Source organism: Manis pentadactyla, chromosome 6 (genome assembly GCF_030020395.1).
Source record: "Manis pentadactyla isolate mManPen7 chromosome 6, mManPen7.hap1, whole genome shotgun sequence".
Lineage (NCBI taxonomy): Eukaryota > Metazoa > Chordata > Mammalia > Pholidota > Manidae > Manis > Manis pentadactyla.
In genome coordinates this window covers 121,268,560-121,288,762 of record NC_080024.1, presented here as the reverse complement: position 1 = coordinate 121,288,762, position 20,203 = coordinate 121,268,560, and the positions used below count along the sequence as shown (strand labels likewise).

The 20,203-nt window shown below is 41.8% G+C and overlaps 1 long non-coding RNA gene across 1 annotated transcript; it reads left to right on the top strand.

Moving 5' to 3' along the window:
* Window positions 1–17,694: 17,694 nt before the first annotated feature.
* Window positions 17,695–18,605, top strand: LOC130684243 (uncharacterized). The gene is made up of 3 exons (XR_008998432.1): window positions 17,695–17,781; window positions 18,169–18,266; window positions 18,452–18,605. It is a non-coding gene; the product is annotated as an uncharacterized LOC130684243 (long non-coding RNA).
* The last annotated feature ends 1,598 nt before the right edge of the window (window positions 18,606–20,203 follow it).

Below are 20,203 nucleotides of genomic sequence, written 5' to 3'. Positions count from 1 at the left end.
AACAACTACTGGAATGAAGTTGGTTGCCTAGCCAAGCACCCTGTCCTCATCTCCCCTAGATAGCAATCTGTGCTACTCCATTCTTCCCTCCCTTCTTTTAGGGTTGCTCTCAGTATTTACTTTAACTAGATTTTACCTACATGCAATTGGAAGGGAAGGTATGCATGTATCATATTCTTATGCTTACATAACTGGATGTGGAATTTGTAGATCATAGAGAAATGCACAATTCTTCAAATGAAGATGGCTTCTTTTGGCCATTACTTACTTAGCAAATATTTGCTAAATGTGTCTGGAATGTGCCCAACACTCTGCAAAGTACTGAGTTGAAAAATCTTCCACAGGAAGGTTTAAAAAGAGAAATGAGTCTCTTGTGCCCAAGAAGAACTAAGAATTGGTTGATGGATCACACATTAAAACAGTAACTTTAAGAACATATATGGTTGTTGGACATAATATCAATATATAAAAAATCAATGGCATTACTATACGACCATAACAAACATCTGAGAAACACCATTTACAACAGCAATAAAACCACAATGAGGTAAGGGGCTCCCAGTTTCCCCAGAGAAGCTTCTGCGAGTGCAGCCTCTCCATGTGTGGGAGGGAGTGGTCAGGAGTAGGGAGTGGGGGCAGAATGGGCACGCACTCCACAGATGCTCACGGAAGGTGGCAGGAGGCAAGCACATGACACTCATGGGTTCTGTGAGTCCAGCTGAGGCCCAGAAGCCAGGGAAACATGGAGGCTCTGTGGAATATGGGCCAGGTGAGTAGATGAGCATTGTGAGGTTGTACAAGCCCATATAATTTATGCTTCTCCAGGTTTGCCACTTGGGAAGAGCAATAAAATATCTTGACAGTAGTGGGAGAACCCGAGAGCACAAGAGGACATTTGATATGGTGCTGTTTATAGAAAATAAGCCACCATTAAAACTTAAAAGTATTATTAAAATACCCGACTGGCAAACCCAATCCAAAAGTTACCTTAGAATATGGACTTTGAGGTCATTAAAAAAAATGAAGCTGTGTGTCTGCCCTGAAGTTTGATCAACAGGATGTTATAAAGAAGATTTTTTTGCTGCTGTTAATAATATTGCCCTATCTTCTTAAAGAAGAGCAGAGAGGCAACAGGACAGCTGGCATTTGGCAGCAGTACAGTTTTTCTCTTCCAAAGAACTCCGAGTATTTGTACAAATATTCACTGATGGCCTGTGGAGAGGGAGAAGAAGGCGAGAGGAAGAGGAAGAGGGAAGGAGGAAAAGTAGGTGACTCCCCTCCCAGCCCCGCAGGTGGGAAACACAATAAAACTATTTTACTGTTTTTCTTAATAATCCCCAAAATGTGCACACCCATGTCAACTCACCAATAAGCTGCAAAATACTCTGTTCTCAATCTGATGTTTGATCTGTGAAAGACGGCACTGTGCTCTATAAAGCTGTTTTTGCACCCTTGCATCTCTGTCTCAGCTGACAAAACATAAATATTTGCACAAGCCCATCTGCTCTCTCAGAGTTCAGGATTTTCTCAAAGCGACGTCAATTCAGTTTAATGGACATTTACTGAGCATTTTTTAAGTTCTGGGTCTTCTGGGGATTTGGCAGGGGATATGCCCACGCAATGCTTTTCAGAGTGTGCTCCTAGGGCTATAACATCTGCACGCCTGGGAATGTTAAGCAATGCAAATTCCAGGGGTGTACCCCATTGCTACACAATTGGAAACTCAGGGGTCCTGGACCAGAAACCTGGACCTGATGAATTTTACCATCATCAGGATGACTGGGGTGCAGTACAGTTTAATAACCATCAAAGCTGTGTTTATGGATGACTTTCAATACAGTAGCAGCTCAGTAACTGTTCCATGAATGGATGAATGCCAAACAAAAACGAGCCAAACGAATGAGCTGTTAGCAAGTTCAGGACAGGACAAGGTAGTAGTGTATTTGTAAGAAGGGGAGAGCCCAGCTCTAGTGGTCGTCTCATCATCTCACCGGCTGGGGCACGCTCACCATGCTTCCAAGAGCATCGTGGTTCACTGCCAGTTGTGGGCAGAAAGAATCTACAAAACAACCTAAGGAAATGAATGCAGCAGACAAAACCAGAAGCAGCAGCAGCATTTGGGAATTGGCGGTGTCCTGATGGCAATTTTGGTTTTGACTAAGTGAGCAGAGTTTGGTTTGTTATTTTTAGAATTCATTGAGGAATAGAATTTGTTGTTCATTCGCTCTGCCCTGGGGTGGAGAGAAGACAGGCACCACTCTTCTCCCTCTTCCTGCAAGAGGCCAGCAGAGCTTAAGCTCAGCTGTTTTAAGTGAAGCTACATCTTGGTTGGCGACACAGGACTTCCTCCACAACAGGCTTTTTTTTTTAAAGAGAAACACTTTTGTCTCTTCTAAGCTGCCACTGGCTCCCAGCCTGGCTCTCAACAGCCTGTCTTCCCACCATCTGACTTGAGTCTACAGGAGCTTTCTTGGCATCAAACCCCAAAGACATCTTGTGTGGCCTGGGGGTGAAAGCAACGGCCTCTCGAAGGGAATTTCAAGGGTGTCTCAGCTGGGAGTCCTGGAGAGGCATCACTGCCTCTGACTGGACTGCAGCTGCCCAGGAGATGAGGACACTTGGTTTTTGAAATGTGACATTTGTCACAGTGGAGCACACTTTAGATTTTCACTTCCTATTTTAATGCTCTTTGGAAATAAGAAAACCTGCTGAGATTTCATTTCAACAGAACAGTACAACTCTGTGAGCGAACTTTCTCTGCAAACCAGAAAAGTGAATGAGGAAAATTGGAGTCAGCAGTACTGCCAGCCAGTTAAACACCAGCTTCAGTAGCCAGTTCATACGGGTAGTTAAATACCGGAGGTGTTAAGTGCGGCAAACCTTGCCTCATGTTCCCAGCGCCTGGGAGGTGGGGAAGGCTTGGCACTGGAGGGGATTTGGAATGAGATCTCTGGGAAGAGCCAGGGTTTTTCAGGAGGATACGCAGGTGGGGGACAGGGACTGAGGTGTGGGGCGATTTGGGCCTACGGAAAATGGCAGAATAGTTAAGGCTTTACTGGCTGCCAGGTCAGGCTGTGAGGGACCTTTTACCCAGTTAAAGTTTAAGTGTTAACTCTTCCCCTTCCCCAGAGCTCATTGGCAGAGCAGGGTTCAAACCCCTGCCAAACTGGGGGCACAGCAGGAAACAGAATAGGGCATGCCAGAAAGTTCTCTGAGGTATTATATTTTGTACTTTAGAAACATTTCATGTAAATGTTTGCCTTTTGCTTCAGAAGATCAGTGCTCCAGGAAGCTGGGTCATGTTTTCCTGTTGTCTTGAGTGTCCTCTGCATCTCCCTCAGGCCACCCATTCTCCAATCTGGAGAGGGGCCTCAACTGTGAAAGCCTCTCTTTTGACATCTCCTCGAACACTACAAGCAAGGCAGCCACGTTCCTTTTGTGGAGCCCTGAGAACTTCTGCAGAAATACTACTTTTCTGTGTCATGTGGAAAATGGCTTCACTTGTCTTGAGTAAAAGGATTTACTCGACTGCATTTCTTGAAATGAATTTTACTGTCATTTTCTGATACCTTTTCCTCCATTCTAATGGTTAAAGACTGAGTTAACTGGCTTTACAGATCAATAGATAGCTAATTGGCAGGTACAGAGTGCCAGTGTTGACTCCCCATTGGGAGGTGTAGCTTTAACTCCATTGCTGAGTGTTTTGTGTTTTACAGGTGACTTTCCTAAGAGCAAGTGTATAATTCACATTAGCTGGGCACTTTCTAGGTACCAGGCACTACACCGGGATACGGTATTTCATTTCCACTTTACAAGCCCAAGGTAGATGCTGTCATGATTATTATTCCCATTTTATAGATGAGGGAACTGGGATTTGGTAGTTTTAAAGTTTCTCAGAATTCTGCAGCCAAAAAATGTGAGAGCCAGCATATGATCCTAGGTGACCAAAATCCAACACGTTGAGTTTTTAGCCTCTTGACTATTGGAATGAAATTGAAGCTTTGGTGGGCAACTAGACCAGGAACACTTAAGATCCTTTGCAACCTTCACATCTGATGATTTTGTGAACTCTTAAAAAGAGCAGATCGATTCCAGTGAGGATGGATGGACGAACTACTGTGGAATCTCGCTCTTTCTCTAGGCTATCATCTTGAGACTGTTAAAAAACAAAACTCATCCAAGTAAATTTGAAGATCTAATTGGCTTTATTAAACATTTCATGAATCAGCAGCAGCATCCCCAGGAAATAGAGATGCTCCAAAGAATTGTACACAATGACAGGTTTTTATAGACAGGAGGTGGGGAGAATTTATTTGAGCAAGGAAAGAAAGGATTGTTTCAGAGAAGGTGACTTTCCCTTAAGGGGAAGAATAGTGGGGCGTCTTATGCAGATGAGCTCATTAGTGATCAGGATTGGTTTAAGGTTCCTCCTGGGAGAGGCTGCAACTGCAATTAGATTAGGTGTTATACCAGGTCTGGTGACTTGGCCTAGCACTGACACTGTGTTGGGCCTGTGTCTTTCTTTTTAACAAGAGAGAAGGGTACCCAATGAGACTTTGCCACTGGAATTGTGTTTTTCTCATTTTTATTGGGCATGTGAGTAGAAATTGCAGAGGTTAATATATGTCAAAGAAAACCTTATTTTCTTTTTAGTTGTAAAGCAACAATGAAGACATTTTCCTACCTTAGACTTCTTGGGCTGCCCTACCAAACTATCACAGACTGGGTGCTTAAACAACAGAAATGTATTTTCTCATGGATCTGGAGGCTGCAAAATCCAAGATCAAGGCTTCAGCAGAGTTCCATTTCTGGTGAGAGCTCTCTTCCTGGCTTGCAGATGGCTACTTGGCCTTTCCCCTGGGAGACGGGGGAGCAGAAGAAGAGAGATCTCCTCTTTTTATTAAGCCACCAATACTATTGGATTAGGGCCCCAGCCCTTTGTCCTCATTCAACCTTCATTACCTCCTAAAGTTCGTATTTCCAAATATTGTTGCACTGGGGGCTAGGGCTTCAACCTATGCATTTGGGGGACACAGTTCAGTCCACAGCAGTCTCTAACAGTGGCCCTGGCATTGAGTTCCCCTTATGCTGGTGCAGCAGCCCAGTGGCTGTGCCTGGCTCCCCCTTGTGCACACACAAGAGGCAGCTCTTCCATGGTGTGTATTTTGCCCACCTCACCCTCCAGTTCTGTGTCTGAAACACTTAGGGCTGATGCTGATGCAAAGTTCCTGTCCAACACCACCTACTGTGTTTTTATTATTTTGCTACATTTGCAAAGTTCTCTTCCCTCAGGCTTAAACATGCAGCAGAAGCCTCATTATCAATTGTATCATTCTTTCTGGTGCATTTTAGTAGAAATCATTATTATATATGTTATTTCAGTGGAACTCCACTTCCTCTGTACATTATAGAACAGCAATAATATAATTCATCCTATTTCTAGAGCACTTTAGAGCACATATTTCTAGAGCAGTTTTCAAATCAATTTCATTTACTTAATTTCCTCATTTGATCTCTAAGTGATCAGCAAGATGAATATTATTATCCCCATTATACAGATGAGGAAATCAAAACTCAGAGGAGTTCATTGATGCAGACTGGTGAGCAAAGAAATTCTAATATCTGCAAATAGTGTTCTTCCTATAATATCTCATTTATGGCCTACCCCACCCTCTAGAAACTTATGCCCCAATTTCTCAGTGGCACCCACTGACTCTCTTATCTCCTCTGGGTTGAGTATCCCTTTAACACAAGAAAGTGTTCTTCCCTGGAATTAGGTTCTGAATTATGAGGACCTCAGTCAGTTCAAGGGTAAAGTTCTGGAAGATTCACAGGAGGGTTTGTTTTCCGTGTTCCTCCATGTGATGGCTGCCTCTCAGTTTTGAGTTTCAGGGTCACTGAAGTTGAGACATAGCACTGCCAAGCTCACAGAGCCCCCCTGAACTTGTTTTGACTGGACATCAATGTCATCTCTGAGCTGTGGCTACGGTGGTTTCGAGATGCAAAACTTCACAGATGATAGGTCAGGCTGTAACTACTCCACTCCCATCTCATCACAAAAACCCGTCCAAGGAAAACACCAGAAGCTAATTGAAACTAAGACAACAGCTCAAATATTTATAGGGGCAGAAATTCAAACACACTAACAAAAACAAAGAATGTATTTCAGACTGGTACTAATTAAACTAAAAAAGATATGATATCTAATGGAAGAATGTTTTTTTACCCTCAGTTCTGATACTTTCAAATGATTGTTACAACCAAACAGATAATGTCATATAAATGATTTACTCAAAATAGTAATTAATTTCAGGCATTTGCCTGTAGACTGATTGTCTGGTGTTGCACAATATCATAAGGTGGGAATGGAAGAACAAAGCCCCCCAAGTAGCTGTGTAACTTTGAGCATGTCCCCTAACCCTGTTCAAAGTGACCTCTACTTAATTCAGCTGAGAAGGAAAGAAGAGAAGGAATGGGGGCAGAGACACAGCTATGCAGTGTGCAGGCATGGCATCGTGCAGAGGGAGTGAATGTTATGATCTCTAATGTCCCGGCTTGGACTGTGGACTCCAGCTGGGGTGCGCAGGTTCAAAACCCAGCTCCATCACCTACTGGTTGTGTGACAGCGCAAATTCCTTAGCTCTCGCTTTTCCTTGTTTGTAAAACCCAGTCTCACTCTGGCTAGCATTTCATTAGTAGATATATATAATAAATACTTCATAGTGCCTGGCACATAGTAAGATCTGGCCAGTGTTAGGTGTTTCTGTTATTGGATGATCTTTACTTGGAGGACAAATTAATGTGCACTGGAAGGGAGAAAGAATGGAGGAATTTCTCTAAGGAGTCTGTGCTTTGACTATGGAGTAAATAGCAGAAAGGAAAGAAACTATTATTTAAGTACTTATTACATTTGAAACTACTATATTCCCCTGACTAAATTCAGATGATAAAAATAAGGACTCAAAAAATACCCTAGGAATCCCCGCCCCTCCAGCTGCTACCCTCATCCAGCTCCTCAGTAGGACCAACACCAGGTGGCGATGGGCTTGATTTGAGGTTGTTTCTTGAGCACAATTAGGATACACAGCTGACCCTCAGTGGGTATGAGTAAACAGCGTTTTGGGCCGCCCACCAAGTGCACACTCGGTTGTCCCTCATCCCCGCTGGCGTCGGCCCCTTGCTCCCTGCACCTCGCAGCTGTGAAGCGTGCGCAAGGCCTACTGCCCAATGGTGGGGAGGCATTTCTCTTACCAGTACCCGTACAAGCTGCTAGGGAACCGGTGGTGAGCAGGGCCAAGACCCTGAGCTGGGGAGGGCCTTGCTGTGACTGCCGAGCAGGTGGAGCGTCAGGGTGGAGCCCTGCCAGGCAGGCCCCCACACCCACCCCCAAGGCCATTTTTGAGCTGGGACAGAGGTTGAGGGACAAATAGAGGCCAGCACAAAGTCAAGGCCCAGAGTCAGGGAAGACCACAGGACTTGAGGGAGCAGAGCCAGAGGCCCTGTGCACGGGCCCCAGGGAGGCTTTGGGCACAGGATCCCCAGGCTGACCTGCAGCAGCCTGGGGGGGTTTTATGAAGGAGGGGCAGTCGGAGGCTGCCTCCCAGTTCTTCTCTGGGGTCCAGGGTCCCCTCTGCAACGGAGATGGAGAGAGGATTGGAGAGAGATTGTTGAGGTGGGTGTGCAAACTCAAGGGCAGAGCGCATGACCTGTGTCTAGGGGAGACTGAGCAGGTGGTGACAGAGGCAAGAAAAGCCAGAGCAAGGCAGCTGTGGCTTGCACCCCAGCAGTAAAATGGGGCCCAAACTGCCGTCCTCCAAAAAGGATGAGGGAATCCCCTCTCCGAGCCTAAGGAGGGAGAAGAGTGAACTCCTGAGCAGCAGATGGGCTGGGGCCTTGGGGAGGGAGCTCTTGTAGGGAGAGGGGGTGCCAACCTAAGGCAGGGGGTTTCCAGGGTACTGAGGAACTACAGAAGGCCTCTTCTCTGGGTGAAAAAGATGTGGTACCCATACACAATGGAATATTACTTAGCTACGAAAAGAAGGAAATCTTGACATTTTTGGCAATGGATGGACCTAGAGGGTATTATACTACATGAAGTAAGTCAGACACAGAAAGACAAATACCATGATTTCACTTACATGTGGAATCTAAAAAACAAAGCAAATGAACAAACAAAACAGAAATATACTCATCAACATAGAGAAGAGACTGGTGGTTGCCGTAGGGAAAGGAGGTTTGGGGATGGATCAAATAGGTGAAGGAGGAAAAAAAGAAGAGTCAAACCAGCAGAACATTCCCCTCACTTCCTGGCTGCCCTATACATTTCACCCTGAGTTACAACTGCTCAAGGGGTCAAAACATCTGTGTTTTCTCTCTGCTCTGGCACCTCCTTTCACTGGATTAGGGTCAGGACACCTGGGTCCCATCCATATTCTGTAACTAACTCACCTGGTGAACACAGACAGGCACTTTCTCTTTCTTCATTTTGAAAATGAGGGGCTGGGCTACAGAATTCCCTAGGGTCTCATCCACACCCATCCAGCTCTTGGCAGAGATGTTCAGATCGAGGTGCCAGTGAACTATCTTGCTTATCCTCATGGCTTCTCATAGGGTGAATGTGTTATTAACATGAGGTATTCAACTTTGGCATTCCTTTAGTGACATACTATTAAACTTTCTATTCTCAGTCTTTCCCTCACTCCCTCTCTTTCTCTTCAGTTTCTTCCTGGCCCCACTCCCCTCAGGTTGAGGAGCTGGAGAAAGAGAACTTGGTCTTAAATTGGGCACAGCTGTATATTAAGAGCCCATCAGTTTTGACAAGATTCCGTTTTTCCTCCCTAGAGGAGCCAGGAATTTCTCTTGACCATTTGTTGTTACCTTCCCCAACAATCCCACTAAATCATTGCAACTTGGTGCACAGAAAGAACAGTGTGAGCTAGCAGTTGGCTTCTGTCCTGTGCTTGTACGATGTAGATCAAAGAGAATTGTGAAGGAAACCAATAATTTAAGCCAGGAGAAAGCTGAGCAAGTTATAAACTACATACGAAAATATAAACTGCAAATTAATTACCTACCTTGGAACTATAATGGTTTTTCAGATTATTACAAAGTTCCAAAAGATAACTTGGAAGTCAACTAGTCCTATTGCTATCTTGTTATAGATAAAGAAATTTAAGACTAAAAATAAGCTAACTCCAGAAGATAGGATTCAAGATGGTGGCATGAGAGGTAAGACAGAGAACTCCTTCCAAAACCACATATATTATGAAAATAGAGTTAATACAACTAATCCTAAAAGAGCAACAGGAAAGAAGGCTGAACCATATTTCATACACCTGGAGAACAGAGCAGACCTCACAAAACAGGGTAATGTACCAAAGCCTTGATCCGGCAGGACCCAAGCCCTTCCCTAACCCCAGCTCACTGGCAGGAGGAAGAGAAACAGAGAGGGGAGGGGATGAAAGCCTAGGACTGCTAAACACCCAGCCCTGGAGATCTGCTATGGGAGCACAAACATACACTGCATGGTGTTCTGAAGGTTAGTGGGGTTGGAAAGCTAAGACAGGCGGAATATTTGGGGAGATTGAGATTCCAGCTGTTTGTGGAGGACAGGGATCCATATCTGGCTGCTCTGTGACAAAGGAAAGGTGGGCGGTCTGAGAGGCTTCCCAGCAGCAAGAGGGCTGCTGAAGGAGCAGGGTTTGCACAGAGCTTGCTGCACAGGATAAGGGATAGGTGGACAAGGTTGTCTGGGTGCACTTTGCCCAGCAGGTTGGGAACTTTCAGGAGCTTCAGGCGCTCCATCCCCCTGGCTGGCTACTCAACTCAGAGGCCCCTCACTGTGATACACACCCTGCTGCACCTTCCTCCTGGCCTGCTGGCAGCACCAGCTTCCAAACTGGCAGTCCCTGCTCTGATGTCAGCCAGCCAGAGGGAGGCCACGCCTGTGGCAGCTACAGACGTAAAGCACAGAGGCTTATACCTGAGTGCTGGCCTACTGGTTCAGGCAGTGGAGACAGGCACTGCAGCTGTGAAGCAGGAAACAGCTCTTTCCTCCCCTCAAGCACCAATGCCACTCCCCTGTGACCCCTGACATCACTTCAGGGGCTGAGCACCTCCAGAGACTACAGCTTCTGGGCACTAGAGGGCACCATGTACAAATATGAAATGTCAAAGGAACCTGTTCAAACAAAAAATCTCACAAACACCAGAAAAAGGACCAGATGAAACTGAACTCAACAATCTTCCTGAAAGAGAGTTCAAAATAAAAATCATAAAAATGCTCATGGAGGTACAGAAAAATATTCAAGAACTCAGGGAAGAATTTAGGACAGAGATACAATCATTAAGAAATTCCATATCTGAAAAGAAACATACAATGGATGGATTGAAAAGCAGATAAGATGTAGTAGAAGAGAGAGTAAATGGAATAGAAATTAGAGAAGAGGAATACAAAGAAGCTGAGGCACAGAGAGAAAAAAGGATCTCTAAGAATGAAAGAATATTGAGAGAACTGAGTGACCAATCCAAATGGAACAATATTCGCATTATAGGGGTGCCAGAAGAAGAAGAAGAGAGAAAAAGGGATAAAAAGTGTCTTTGAGGAGGTAATTGCTGAAAACTTTCCCAATCTGCAGAAGGAGATAGTCTCTCAGGCCATGGAGGTGCACAGATCTCCCAACACAAGGGACCCAAGGAAGACAACACCAAGACATAAAATAATTAAGTGGCAAAGATCAAGGATAAGGACAGATTTGAAAAGCAGCAAGGACAGATTTGAAAAGCAGTTAGAGAGAGAAAAAAAGATCATATACAAAGGAAAACTCATCAGGCTATCATCAGACTTCTCAACAGAAACCTTACAGGCCAGAAGGGAGTGGCATTATATATTTAATGTAATGAAACAGAAGGGGCCTTGAACCAAGAATACTCTATCGCAAGGATATCATTTAAATTTGAAGGAGGGATTAAACAATTTTCAGATAAGCAATTTACCTCCCACAAACTGTCTCTACAGTGCATTTTTGGAGGGACTGCTATAGACGGAAGTATTCCTAAGGCTGAATAGCTGTCACCAGGGGAAATAAAACCACAGCCAAGCAAAACAATTAATTACTAAGCAGATGCAAAATCAAATCAACTATCCCCAAAGTCAATCAAGGAATAGACAAGAGTACAGAATATGATACCTAATATATAAAGAATGGAGGAGGAAGAAAAAGTAGGAAAAAAAAGAACCTTTATGTTGTGTTTATAATGGCATACTAAGTGAGTTAAATTAAACTGTTAGATAATAAAGGAATTTCCCTTGAATCTTTGGTAACCACAAGTCTAAAGCCAGTAATGGCAATAAGTACATACCTATAGATAATCACCCTAAATGTAAGTGGTCTGAATGCACCAATCAAAAGGCATAGAGTCACTGAATGGATAATAAACAAGACCCATCAATATACTGCCTACAAGAGACTCACTTCAAACCCAAAGACATACACAGACTAAAAGTAAAGGAATGGAAAAAGATATTTCATGCATCTGATAGGGATAAAAAAAGTAGGGGTTGCAGTACTTGTATCAGACAAAATAGACTTCAAAACAAAGAAAGTAACAAGAGACAAAGAAGGGCATTACAGAATGATAAAGGGATCAGTACAACAAGAGGATATAACTATTATAAATATCTATGCCCCCAACACAGGATCACATACATATATGAAACAAATACTAACAGAATTAAAGGGGGAAATAGAATGCAATGAATTCATTTTAGGAGACTTCAACACACCACTCACTCCAATGGACAGATCAACCAGACAGAAAATAAGTAAGGAGAGAGAGGCACTGAGCAACATATTAGAACAAATGAACATAATGGACATCTACAGAACACTCCATTCAAAAACAACAGGATATATATTCTTCTCAAGTGCACACGGAACATTTTTAAGAATAGATCATATATTAGGCCACAAAAAGAGCCTCAGTAAATTCAAAAAGATTGAAATTGTACCTACCAGCTTCTCAGATCACAAAGTTATGAATTAGAAATAAATTACACAAAGAAAATTGAAAATCCCACAAACACGTGAAGGCTTAACAACATGATCCTAAATAACCAATGGATCAATAGCCAAATAAAAAGAGACATCAAGCAATATATGGAGACAAATGACAACAATAATTCAACACCACAAAATCTGTGGGATGCAGCAAAGACTGTGCTAAGAGGGAAGTATATTGCAATAAGGCCTACCTCAGGAAAGAAGAACAATTACACATGAACAGTCTAAACTCACAATTAACGAAACTTGAAAAAGAAGAACAAATGAGGCCCAAAGTCAGTAGAAGGAGGGACATAATAAAGATTAGAGCATAAATAAATAAAATCGAGAAGAATAAAACAATTGAATCAATGAAAGCAAGAGCTGGTTCTTTGAGAAAATAAACAAATTAGATAAACTCCTAGCCAGACTTATCAAGAAAAAAAGAGAGTCTGCACACATAAATAGAATCAGAAATGAGAAAGGAAAAATCACTATGGATACCACAGAAATACAAAAATTATGAGAGAATACTATGAAAAATTATATGCTAACAAACTGGATAACCTAGAAGAAATGGACAACATTCTAGAAAAATACAACCTTCCCAGGCTAACCAAGAAAGAAACAGAAAATCTGAACAGACCAATTGCCAGCAGTGAAATTGAACTGGTAATCAAAAAATTACCTAAGAACAAAACTCCTGAACCAGACAGTTTCAAGCTGAATTTTATCAACATTTAGTGAAGACCTAATACCCATCCTCCTTAAAGTTTTCCAAAAAGTAGAAGAGGAGGGAATACTCCTGAATTCATTCTACGAGCCAGCATCACCCAAATACCAAAATCAGGCAAAGACACCACAAAAAGCGAAAAATTACAGACTAATATCCTTGATGAACATAGATGCAAAAATAATCAACAAAATATTAGAAAACCAAATTAAAAATACATTAAAAAATCATCCATCATGATCAAGCAGGATTTATTCCAGGGATGCAAGGATGGTACAACATTAAAAAATCCATCAACGTCATCCACCACATCAACAAAAAGAAGCACAAAAACCTCATCATCATCTCCATAGATGTTGAAAAAGCATTTGACAAAATTCAACACCCATTCATGATAAAAACTCTCAACAAAATGGGTATAGAGGGCAAGTACCTCAACATAATAAAGGCCACATATGACAAACCCACAGCCAACATTATACTTAACAGTGAGAAGCTGAAAGCTTTTCCTTTGAGATCAGGAACAAGACAAGGATGCCAACTCTCCCCACTTTTATTCAACATAGTTCTGGGGGTCCTAGCCATGGCAATCAGATAACACAAAGAAATAAAAGGCATTCAGATTGACAAGGAAGAATTTAAATTGTCACTGTTTGCAGATGACATGATATTGTACATAAAAAACCCTAAAGAATCCACTCCAAAGCTACTAGATCTAATATCTGAATTCAGCAAAGTTGCGGGATGCAAAATCAATACACAGAAATCTGTTGCATTCCTATACACTAACAGTGAACTAGCAGAAAGAGAAATCAGGAAAACAATTCCATTCATGATTGCATAAAAAAGAATGAAATACCTAGGAATACACCTAACCAAGGAAGTGAAAGACCTATACTCTGAAAACTACAAGACACTCTTAAGAGAAATTAAAGAAGATACCAATAAATGGAAACTCCTTCCACGCTCTTGGCTAGGAAGAATTAATATTGTCAAAATGGCCATCCTGCCTAAAGCAGTCTACAGATTCAAGAACAATGAATGGTACTGGCACAAGAACAGATCCATAGACCAATGGAACAGACTAGAGAGCCCAGATATAAACCCGCACATATTTGGCCAATTAATATATGATAAAGGAGCCATGGACATACAAAGGAGAAATGACAGCCTCTTCAAAAACTGGTGTTGGCAAAAGTGGACAGCTACATGCAAGAGAATGAAACTGGATTATTGTCTAACCCATACACAAAAGTAAACTCAAAATGGATTAAAGACATGAATGTAAGTCATGAAACTGTAAAACTCTTAGCAGAAAATATAGGCAAAAATCTCTTGAATATAAACATGAGCAACTTTTTCCTGAATGCATGTCCTCAGGCAAGGGAAACAAAATAAAAAATGAACAAATGGGACTAAATCAAGCTAAAAAGCTTCTGTACAGCAAAGGACACCATCAGTAGAAGAAAAAGGCATCCTACAGTATGGGAGAATATATTGGTAAATGAAATATCTTGCAAGGGGCTAACATCCAAAATACATAAAGAACTCACACACCTCAACACAAAAAAGCAAATAACCTGATTAAAAAAATGGGCTGAGGATATGAACAGACACTTCTCCCAAGAAGAAATTCAGATGGCCAATAGGCACATGAAAAGATGCTGCACATCGCTGATTATCTGGGAAATGGAAATAAAAACCACAATGAGCTATCACCTCACACCAGTTAGGATGGCCAACATAGAAAAGAATAGAAACAACAAATGCTGGTGAGGATTCAGAGAAAGAGGAACCCTTCTACACTGCTGATGGGAATGTAAAATAGTTTAACCATTGTGGAAAGCAGTATGGAGGTTCCTCAAAAAACTCAAAAAAGAAATACCGTTTGACCCGGGAATCCCACTCCTAGGAATTTACCCTAAGAATGCAGGATCTCAGTTTGAAAAAGACATATGCACCCCTATGTTTATCGCAGCACTATTTACAATAGCCAAGAAATGGAAGCAACCTAAGTGTCCATCAGTAGATGAATGGATAAAGAAGAGGTGGTACATATACATAATGGAACATTATTCAGTCATAAGAAGAAAACAAATTCTACCATTTGCAATAACATGGATGGAGCTAGAGGGTATTTTGCTCAGTGAAATAAGCCAGGCGGAGAAAGACAAGTATCAAATGATTTCACTCATCTGTGGAGCATAACAACAAAGCAAAAACTGAAGGAACAAAACAACATCAGATTCAGAGAACCCAAGAATGGACTAACAGTTGCCAAAGGGAAAGGGACTGTGGAAGGTGGGTGGAAAGGGAGGGAGAAGGGGAATAAGGGGCATTACAATTAGCACACATAACGTAAGGGGCAGGGCACAGGGAAGGCAGTATATACAGAGAAGACAAGTAGTGATTCTATAGCATCTTACTACGCTGATGGACAGTGACTGTAATGGGGTATGTGGTGGGGACTTGATACTGGGGGGAATCTAGTAACCACAGTGTTGCTCATGTGATTATGTATTAATGATAGCAAAATAAAAAAAAATGCAAAACTATAAAAAAAAATAAGCAAACTTCTCCAAGGTCACAACAATATATTATTTGGTCTTAATTTGGGGAGCTGTGAAATAAAGTGACAAAGAAAAAGAAGGGCTAAGCTTCCAAAATAAAATTTGGCAAACTTTTTCTTAAACGGCCACATAGTAAACATTTTAGGTTTATGGGCCAGGGAGTCTCTGCCCCTGTAGAGGCAGAGCAAAAGCTACAAAGACATGGAAACAAATGGGCATGGCGATGTTCCAATAAACCTTTATTTACAACAATAGGTAATGCCTCTAGGATGGCTATAACAGTTTTGTTTTAAAAAGGAAAACAAGTGTTGACATGGATGTGGAGCAATTGGAACCCTCACATGTTGCTGATGGAAGGTCAAGTGGTGCAGCCACTTTGGCAAGTCCTCAAAAAGTTAAGCACAGTATTACCACATGACCCAGCAATTCTACTTCCAGGTATACACCCAAAGGAATTGAAAACAGGGACTCATGTACATGTACACACATGTTCATAGAAGCACTATTTACAATAACTGAAAGAAATAGCCCAAATGTCCATTAATGGATAAACAAATTGTTACATGCACATGTAATAGATTAGTCAGGCATAAATAGGAATGAAGTAACTGACATACTGTACAATATGGATGAAACTCCAAACCATTATGCTAAATGAAAGAAGCCAAACACAAAAGCTACATATTAGTAAGATTTCATTTATATGAAAGATTCAGGATAGATAAATCCAGAGACAAAACACAGATTGGTGGTTGCCAGGGACAGAGGGGAGAAGGAAATGAGGAGAAATTGCCTAATTGGTATAGGGCTTTATTTTGGAATGATGGAAATGTTTCAGAACTAGGTAATAGTTGTACAACACTGTGAATGTACTAAATGCTTCTGAATCATTCACTTTAAAACAGTCAATTTTAAGCTACATGAATTGCACCTCAATAAATTATTTTTATTCTTTTTTATTACTTTTCAGGTTTTTCTATTTAAGTATACTTGATATAGAATAATATATTGGTTTCAATATACAACATAGTGATTCAACAGTTACATACAGTATTAAATCCTCACCCCAACTAGTGTATTTACTATCTCTCAATGTAGAAAGATACTATGGAAATAAATTGTTTTTAAGAAAACATGCAACAAGGTAGAGATGGCCTATCGACTATAATGTGCCGATTCTTCTTATGAAAAACGAAATAGAATGGCTCAATGAACAGTGAGCTTTTATTGTCAAGGAGATTTGTCAATCACAATCATTTAACCTGTCAAGGAATAGAAATAAACCAATTTTCCAGTTGTAATACTTTCAGAGCCAAGAATAATAATGAGAATGAAGATGCCTCCAAACCTAACCAAGTAGGTTTGGGATAAATTTCAGACTAAATTGAAATACATTGAATCTTTTGCTAAAGACCAAATTCAATATTGAAAGGCTTTTATTATTTTTAGAGCCCATTGGACATCTCCCATCCAAATTTTGAGAACTAAAATAAGTGTTTGGGGCCTTTTGTCAACTTTCTGTTTCTAAGGAATAACCTAGAAAAGGATCGTGTAAAATGTGCTAGTAGCTTTTGGAACATCAAAGAAATCCCAAGAAACAAGGAAATGAGTTCATCATAAAAGACTCTGAAAGACACTAAATAATTTCATTTAATAAACATACAGGATGACCCTTTCTCAAAGACAGTTTAAGGGAGTTAATCAATCTGGGGTTCAATGACCTCGAAGCCATTTCTAATTCAGGCAGAGAAACAAATACACTAGTAAGACCATGTGCTACGGGAAGAGGGGAGATTCTCACATGAAACAGGATGACTGGCCTGATAGGCTCACTGCTATTTTAAATAATTTTAGCAGTTTGGAAACATGAGGGAAAGAGGTTATTTTCAAAGGAGAAGAAAGTAGAAAAGAATTAATGTCTGTGATTTGACTTTTGTGTGCCAGGCCAGCTTTCCCAGATGAGGGAGGGGCTGGAGTGTCCTTTCCCTGGAGGACGAGCACCCTAAATGGCTTTTGTTCAAAGACTAGCCACATGTACAGTTCAGAGAGGACTCATTTCGGCTCTAAAAGAGTCACTGGCAAGGAAGGTCGCTGGCCATCAGAGCGGCTCACTCCCGGGTGAGGACTCTTCACTGCAGCCACCTGCTTCCTCACCCGGATGCCTGCGGTTCTGGTGTGTCCCGCTTCCTCTTTGGGGAAACCCCGAACTGTCCTTATGAAGGCAATGGGTATTTACATCTGGCCAAATGTTAACTGTGAAATAACAAGTGCTGTTTCGGGAGTTCTGGTTCTAGGGAGTAGACTGGAACAGAGTATTTCTGGGCAGAAGCCTCCCTGGGGACCCCCTTGGGCTCTCAATTCTGCCCAAGACTAAGGCTGGCCTCGAAAATGTCAACACTGGTTTTGGGACTGTGGGTGAAAAACTCCCGGAGTGAAGGTCAGATATCAGGACACTGGGTCATTTATTGATGTTGGAAGTTCCATTTAACTCCATCTTTTATGTTAAAAAGTTGTTCACCGCCAGGGTGGGAGGAGGGTTACTGGTGATTGGTTGTTTTTTTCTTTATGCTTTGCTGTATTTTCTGCAATGAGCTGTATTACTTTAATAATCAGCTCTTAAAAATCTAAAAGTATGTAAAACTTTTTAAAAAGCATTTGCTGCCTCTGAATTATTTTCACCAGCCCACGGACTCATCCAAACTTTCATGCATTTTGCAGTTGCCACCCTTCATAAACTGCTTTGAACTAACTGCAGTAGGAAAATTCTGAGAATTACTCCAGCTGTGGCTGCTGGTCAGACTGATCCGGTGTTTTTACTGTACAGCCATGCAGAGAAGGAAGGATTAGAGGTTCTGATCCCTCTGGGGTGTGGACAGATCACCCTGCTTGCTGTGACTGAAAGAGACAATTGGAATCATTGCTGTAAGTGCTCTGTCCCTGTGTGTGGGGACACAGATGCCCTTTGTACCACTCCCCATGTCTTTGCACTGAAGTACCAGACGCTGTGCTCATTGTTTACAATCTGTTAGAAAGAAAGATAAAGCCCAAAACTGGTATCACTTCTGCAAGGCTAAGCCCTGAAACAGAGCCTGATACTTAAATTACAGGTTCAACCTGCCCCAGAGATGCAGTCCGGCAGGGATTTTCGGGCCGGCATCACTGCTAAGATCATCTGTCCCAGGAGGCTTCTCCATCTGCCCTAAAAGAAGATGGGGTGATCTGCATGAAAAGACCCCCTGCTCTTACCCCAAGAGAAAGTGACTGTGCCTGAAACAATCCATTCTTTTCTTTTGCTAATAACGAGCCCTCCGCCACCCTCTTGTCTATAAAAACCTTCCATTTTGTACAGTTCCTTGGATCATGTCTCTACTTGCAAGAGGGAATGTTGCCTGCTTCATGAATTGCTTAATAAAGCCAATTAGATCTTCGAATTTACTTGGATTAATTTTGTTTTTTTTATCAGATCTTACCTCTCATCTGACTGTGGGACACTAGGAGAGAGTAGGGAGGGTGGGGAACGAATGAATGGAGATCCCAGGATTTTACATCATTTGGGCTTCAAGGACACAAGGAAAGGAAAGAAAAGGAGTATGTAAAAAATATATATGTATAAATAAAATATAAATATATGCTATAGATACATTTAATATTTACAAATTATTCCTTTTCCTTTCTTTTCATGTATCCTTGAAGTCCATGTTGGTGCAGTATCCTGGCCCCCATTCAATCATCCATGCATATATATTTGGAGGCTGTCTCACTTTCAGATCATAGGTATGTACTATTTTTACAAGTTTTCTCTGATCTCCAATACTCATATTTTATACTGTTTTTGTTACTATGCACATATACCTCTTAGATCAGTATCCATATCTGGAAGAAGATAGGTAGGAGTATTTCTTCCTATGAGAGAAAGTTGTTGGGTCTGGCTTTACTTCTGAGAGCGGAAGTAGAGGGTCTAATTACCAAAGCAGACCCCAGCCACTTTCATCTTGGTACAGTACAGCACGCCAGCCCCTCCTGCCGGTGCTGGTTTAGATTATGTCAGGGCAGAGGATGGGTGTTCTACACACTACAGGGCTATCAGGGGTCTTGGGGTTAGGCTGAAAGTTGTATAATATCAGAATAATTTTCATTCTCTCCTTCTAGATATTTACATATTGTGATAAGATTATGTCAGTGGTTTAAGTTTCAAATCTTCCATCAGGATGCCTTTTGGGAGTGGGGGTTCCCCCCACTTCCTGGGCAGTCAGGATCCTTGCCAACACATTCTTCACCCCAGGCCCACTTTTGTCCCCTACAAGCTGCTATATAGGTTGCCTCTCTTTAGAGGAATGCATTATTATTTCTATCCACAAGCCCTTGAAAATAAAGCATGTATGATGGTAACAGTTTGAGTTTCCGCAGAGACTGGCCGGTTTGAACTCTATGTCACATCTCTGTTCCAATCTGGGTTGTGCATATTTGGAATCTTGCATCTTGCAATGAAAACATGTCTTTGATAAGCTGCCTGGGTCAACCAAGGCTGGAACAGATGATCTCTCTTGTGGTCAAGATGATTTAAGAGAGTCCAGCCATCTGTTTCCGCCTGGCACGCTCGGGGCGGCTGTATGTTGGCAGGGTCACCATGTTCCAAACTCTCAGCTTTGCAAGTTCAGATATTCAGTATCCTCAGATCTTCCAGAGGAAATCAAGCTTTAGGAGCTGATTCTCAGCAATCAAACTCACAAAAGGCTGACGGATAAATCCACCTCGTTGTGTGCTGGTCAGGATTTACTGAGAAAGTAGACCGAGGTGAAGCTTACTTACCTCTGGCCTGGCATACTCAGCAAGTGTCCTGTAAATGTTAGCTTTTATTT